The sequence below is a fragment of the Patiria miniata genome, unplaced genomic scaffold (assembly GCF_015706575.1).
Source record: "Patiria miniata isolate m_02_andy unplaced genomic scaffold, ASM1570657v1 HiC_scaffold_6, whole genome shotgun sequence".
In the NCBI taxonomy this organism is placed as follows: Eukaryota; Metazoa; Echinodermata; class Asteroidea; order Valvatida; family Asterinidae; genus Patiria; species Patiria miniata.
The window spans coordinates 6,761,379-6,767,744 of NW_024037073.1; positions in this window are offsets into that span (position 1 = coordinate 6,761,379).

Below are 6,366 nucleotides of genomic sequence, written 5' to 3' on the forward strand. Positions count from 1 at the left end.
GCAATGAGTATGAAAACACTTGTCTCTGAAATCCCATGGTCAGTAATTATGGCTGCCTATTGTTTATGTGGCAAGATTATGCGGTACTTGTGACCACACAGGGTCTCTGTATGCATACAGGAAGTGCACAAGGTCACTCTGGTGGTGGGAAGGAGGCTACTTAATGCAACACATAAGTAGGCTCTTTCACTATTAAGGTGAAAATTAACTGTAGGCTCTTTCACTAAATATGAAATAATACTCTAAAAAATGGAATTCTAAATTTAAACTATGAAAAACTTGTTAAGAAAATTAATAAACTTAAGACATACTCACTGCACAGCTGCTGCAGTGACATGGCTCCTCTAACTGCATCTCGCAGTTAACAAACTAAAATCAAACCTGAACTTCAAAGATTAATGTCCATGAAAATGTTCCTTCATCTTGGTGGACGTCTTGTCTCGCACGCACTGCTCCTCAGATGCAGACTAGTGTTGGCTCGTTAAATTGGTATCTACCTACTAATGAGTAACAAGAACAGTTAAAATGTAAAGTTCATATTACTTAATAGATTGTCGTCAGCAGTGGGTCTCTTCTGGCAGGATCTTCAGTTTGGCTCTTCGGTGGGGACTTCTCTGGTCTCTTGAGCTTCAGGCTTCTCTGCGGATACCAACAGGACAAGCTTGTGTACTGGTCTGTCAAGGAGTGATGGAGAGTGTTGCCGTCTGCCAAGGTTGTCTCGTGTGCCATCGGCCATCAAGAGCTTCACTGACCTGACTCTTCCGTCGTTGCTCGGGTAGGTCTCCACTACGCGTCCCAGTGGCCACTGGTTCCTGGTCTGCTCACCTTCCTTGGAGATCACGACATCACCTACTTGTAGATCTCTTTCTGGATTGACCCACTTTTTGCGCTCTTGAAGATGGTGCAGAAACTCCTTTCTCCATCTCACCCAAAACTCATTGGTCAAGAACTGGACACGTCTCCACCATTTGCGGGCATAGACATCTTCCTTCTGGAACTTTCCAGGCGGAGGCAGAACCACCTTGGGTTTCATGGTGAACAGATGATTGGGTGTCAATGGCTCTGGTGCGTCTGATGAGCAGAGATAGTCTGTCGTGAGAGGTCGTGAATTGATGATGCCTTCTACCTCAGTCATGAAGGTCCTGAAACATTCATCATCCAGTTGTGTCGTGGTTTTAAGAAGAAGACCCTCTAGTGTACGGCGTACTGTACTTATCTGTCTCTCCCACACGCCTCCCATGTGACTGGCATGCGGTGTGTTCAGCTTGAAGGGAATCCAGTCACAGTTGCTCTCTAACAGGTACTGGTGGACTCTGTCCTGCTCCATCTCAGCTAGCGCTTCTCTCAGCTAGCGCTTCTCTCAGCTCACTCCGAGCACCGATGAATGTTGTACCTTGGTCTGAACGCAGTTGACGTACAGGTCCTCTCCTGTTCTGGAATATTGTAAGGGCATTGATGAAAGAACTTGCCGTTAGGGAATTTGCTGTCTCTAGATGAACACCTCTAGACGCCATACATGTGAACAGAACACCATAACGTTTCACTTGACTCCAACGCTCTTTCACCGAAAACGGACTGAAGTAGTCCACAGCGCAATAGGAAAATGGGGGCGCTGGCTCTAGTCGATCTACGGGTAGGTCAGACATCTTCTGTCGCTGCAGCGATCCACACAGTTTGCGGCAGGTCACACATCTTGAGATGTAGTTGGACACAGCAGATGATCCTCCTATCACCCAATAGCCTCCCTGGCGAATCTCGTTGTGTGTTACACCTCGTCCCATGTGGTGCATCTTCTCATGGTAGTGCCTGACCACTAACTCTGTGATGTGGTCTTTTCGAGGCAAGATGGCTGGATGTTTGATCTTGCTTGACACTCTGGCTCGGTCTATACGTCCTCCAACACGGAGCACACCTTGCTCGTCTAGGAAAGGATCCAGCCTATACAGGGAGCTTGACTTCTTGATGGCCTGGTTCCGAGTTCTTGCCGACTCTCGGCTTGTGAATTCCCCTTCTTTCCCTAGTTGTTGGAGAGCTTGGATTTCATTCTTGAAGTGCTGTTGTTGAAGAATCTTGAGAATCTCTGTCTCGGCTTCTTCTATCTCTTCTATACTGATGTGTGGTGGATGCACCTCAACCACTGGAACCTTATACTTGCCATCAACTTTACCTCGACGAAGTCTCCTCTTGTATCTCAGGCAGGTTGCAATGGCTCTTTTGGCTCGATGCCAAGTGGAGAAACGATCAAGTCGGCACGTCTCGAAGTGATCTGGAAACTGGATGTTTGCACTCTTTGTGCGGGTAGACACTGCTGCAACTCGCTTGACTTCGGGGTCGGCCTCATCCAACTTCGGTGTTGTCACTTGTGACATCTCTGTAGGCCCATCCTTCTGAAGAAACTCTGGCCCAGTCAACCAGCAAGACTTCTCAACTAACTGCCATGCAGTCAGCCCACATGATGCTTCATCAGCTGGGTTGCATCTGGTGTCAACATACTGCCATGAGTAAGGATCAGATGAGTCACGGATCTGCTGGACACGATTTGCAACATACACATGAAATCTTCTGGCGTCGTTGGTTACATAGCCAAGTACAATTTTGCTGTCAGTCCAGAAAAATTCTTTCATCCCCTGATATGACAGCTCTGCACGCATGAACTCACTCGTCCGCGCTGAGACTGTAGCAGCAGCTAACTCAAGCCTTGGGATAGTTACATGCTTCAGCGGTGTGACTCTTGCCTTTCCCATCACAAAGGAACAATGGGCTTCATTCCTCTCATTCACCAGACGAAGATACGAACACTGGCCATATCCCTCTTCACTTGCGTCTGAGAAGTGATGGAGCTCGATGAGCTTCACACAGCCAAAGTTTTCTGGTTTGTAGCATCGCTTCTTTACACCGGCCTCCAGGACACTAATGAAGCGTGAATCTTCGGCAGAGTAGGGTTTGCCCTTGACACTCGTCTGTGAGAAATCGGACTCTAGAACTCTCAGCACTTTGTCTACATTGAAGATTTCTTTTGTTCTTGTGCCATAAACAAAGTGGGAATACGGTTCACTTGCCATCATGTTCGCACAGCCTGGTGGCTCAGCAGCAACCACTTTGTTGCATACTGCTGGTGGGGTTTGTTGTGAACCCTTACAAACGTTCCCAATCACTCCCCAGCCCAGTAGTGACCTCTGGCCGTAAGGGTCATCCTCACCACCGGCGATGATTTCCCTGGGTCGAACTACTCTGGGACAATTGCTCCCGATGAGAAGAGATATTTGCAGGGTTGGGTCATAGGGCATGAGCTTCTCTCCTAGAGACTTCAGGTGGGGCCATTGATGCACAACCGCAGGTTTCGGTATCTGGGATTTCTTGGCTGGAACGCTGTCCCGCTTGAAGCAGACTGGAAGTTTAACAGTGTGCTCTCTGTTGACATCAAGCACTTCAAGCCCGGATATGCGACTGCTGGTGATTTGCACATTTTGCTCTTGCATTGTACTGAGTAGTAACTGCGTCTCTGGTCCCTGCAGGTTCATCCTTTCACACAAACTCTTTGACACGAAGCAACCGTTGAATTGTTCGTCCAAGATGGCATATTCGAGGAACTCCCTCGCTGGATCACTCTCACTACGAACCAACACTGGTATAATCATGGAGTGGTCACCTTCTCCTTCTTGGTCTGGTTGGGAACACACTTGAATACAGTTGGACATTCCCTCATCTCGTTTGGGGTGCACAGCAATGACTTCTTTGGGTGGGGATGAATTGGTTGGAACTTTGTCAGCTGGTTGTTTACTTGCTGTTGCTGACTGGGGGTAACTTGAAGCAGTTTCTTCTGGCCGTCTCTGTTGGAAGTTGCGATGGAGACAGGTCAAATGGGCACCAGCGCAGATCCGACAAACTTTTTTGTCGTTACACTCTCTCACTTGATGATCACTGGAACGTGCACAGCCCATGCACAGTCTCTTCTTGAAGAAGAAATCCTTTCGCTCAGCGAAAGGCTTGCGCAGAAAGCGCTCACAGTCGTCCAGGAGATGATGCTTATTGCAGAAGAGACAACTATTGTCACTGGACAACTGCACTCCGCTTGTTGGTTCACCTCGACTGGTACTAGTCGCAAAAACACTGGTATTCTTTTTCGGAGCACTTCCTGCATTTGAACGTTGTTTGTCCTGACTTCGAACCACGCTCTGCAATGCAGGAATGTTTGCCCTGTCTGCTGCAATCTTCACAAGTTTGACAAACTCGCTGAATGGGGGGAAGGAATCCTGACCACGAATCTGTCTCCAATAGTCAATCTTGTCCCGCCACTTTGTCTCAAGGTTGAATGGCAGTTTCTCGACTAGACGAGCATTCTCACTGGCGTAGTCCAGCACTCCAAGGCTTGCTGTGGTTGCTCGTGCTGCCTCTACTTTCCCCAGAAAATCAGAGAAATCTCTCAAGCCTGCTGCATCCCTCGGCGTTAACCTCGGCCACTGACGGAGTTTGCTTATGAAAGCAGTGCTCACTACACTACTGTTTCCGTACCTCTCGTTCAATACTTTTCTTGCCTGCGTGTAGGCCTCTTCAGTGCCGATGATCATGTAGTGCTCCACTAGGTGCTTTGGTTTCCCCGACACATATTGATTGAGGTAGTTAAGCTTGGTGTCAGCGTCAAGGGGTTGGCTGTCGATAAGGGAATTGAAGGAGTTCCGCCACAGGGGGTACTGGAGTGGATCACTGTTGAATTGGGGGACGGCTATCTTTGGTAGCCGTCCCCCAATTCAACGGTGATCGGCGTTTGTTTACATCATGCTGTTGTCTACTGGACTCGGCCAACTGTGTAATGCACTTCTCAAGTGTCGACGACATCGTCATCCGTCCTCCTTCACTTTGGTGATGAGACTGATGTGCACTGGACTGTTCATCAGATCTGTTCTGATTGGCTGATGTAACCATGGCAACTGGTTGGAGCGACGCATTGTCCACATATGCGCTTTCACTTTGGGGCACAGATGGACACAATGTAGGGGGGGGGGGGTGATCACTTTGATGCGAGTTGAGGAATCTCTGCATATGTTCATGTTTTTCGGCAGGGATGCCGGACAGCTCTGATGATATTGAACTGTTGCCATCCCACTCCAGCGATGAGTACACCTGCATCACAGCTTGGGTTTCGGCCAATTTCCTCTCTATCTCAAGTTGTTCTAACTTTTTGTCTCTCTCGATCTTCATTTCCTCCACTTTCTTTGCCGCCTCCTACTCCAGGAGTTTCAGCTGTTTTTCTTCCTCTGCATAGTCTAGCTGGACCTGCAGAGCAGCCGCTGTTTTCGCTAGTTCCAGCTTTTCTTCCTGATGCCGTGCATATGATGATGTAGCGGACACGGCATGACTGGCTCGACTGGAACTCTTACTTGACTTGTAAGAAGACACATGACCAGCGTGACTTGCTGCTCAACCGGCGTTACTCTTCTTTGACTTGTCAAACTTATGACTAGAAGACGACTGGATTGGTAACGACATGACGTGGGTTTATTCACTCTGCATGCTCTGGAACGACTGGACTTTGGTTGTGACTTTGATTGTTATTTGATTGTTATTGTGGCTGCCTCAGGGCTCACTTGTGCCCAGAGGAGTTTCGGACTAGTTCTCAAACTCATGAGAAAAGGACTCCCAAGTGACTGGTATTCGCAATCAATCCAGGAACCACACACAAAACACAATGAAGCCACTTGACAAACATGGTGGTGATTGCTGATAGTAGATTGAGATAACAATCTGCAATTTAATAAAGCAGAAAAAACACTAATAAGAAAACTATAATAAATGTACATGGAAAAGTCTAATCTATTAAACATGGCAAGTTGAGTCCAAAAATGTGAAGTCTGATTTGTCAAATCTAAACACTATTTGCAGTTCAATCTGTTTTTTGCTGAATGAATAATCAACTGTAAAATCTCAGAAAATCCACTGAATTCTTTTTTTTAACTTATTAAAAGTAACTCATAAAATCAAGGAAAATGCTTCTTACCAAAATGGGGTCTTTCAAGGTCCACAAAGAGTGAATAAAGTGATGAAACTTGAAGAACTAAATCGCAAAGAGTATGAAAACACTTGTCTCTGAAATCACATGGTCAGTAAATATGGCTGCCAATTGTTTATGTGGCAAGATTATGCGGTACTTGTACCCACACAGGGTCTCTGTATGCACACAGGAAGTGCACAAGGTCACTCTGGTGGTGGGAAGGAGGCTACTTAATGCAACACATAAGTAGGCTCTTTCACTATTAAGGTGAAAATTAACTGTAGGCTCTTTCACTAAATATGAAATAATACTCTAAAAATGGAATTCTAAATTTAAACTATGAAAAACTTGTTAAGAAAATTAATAAACTTAAGACA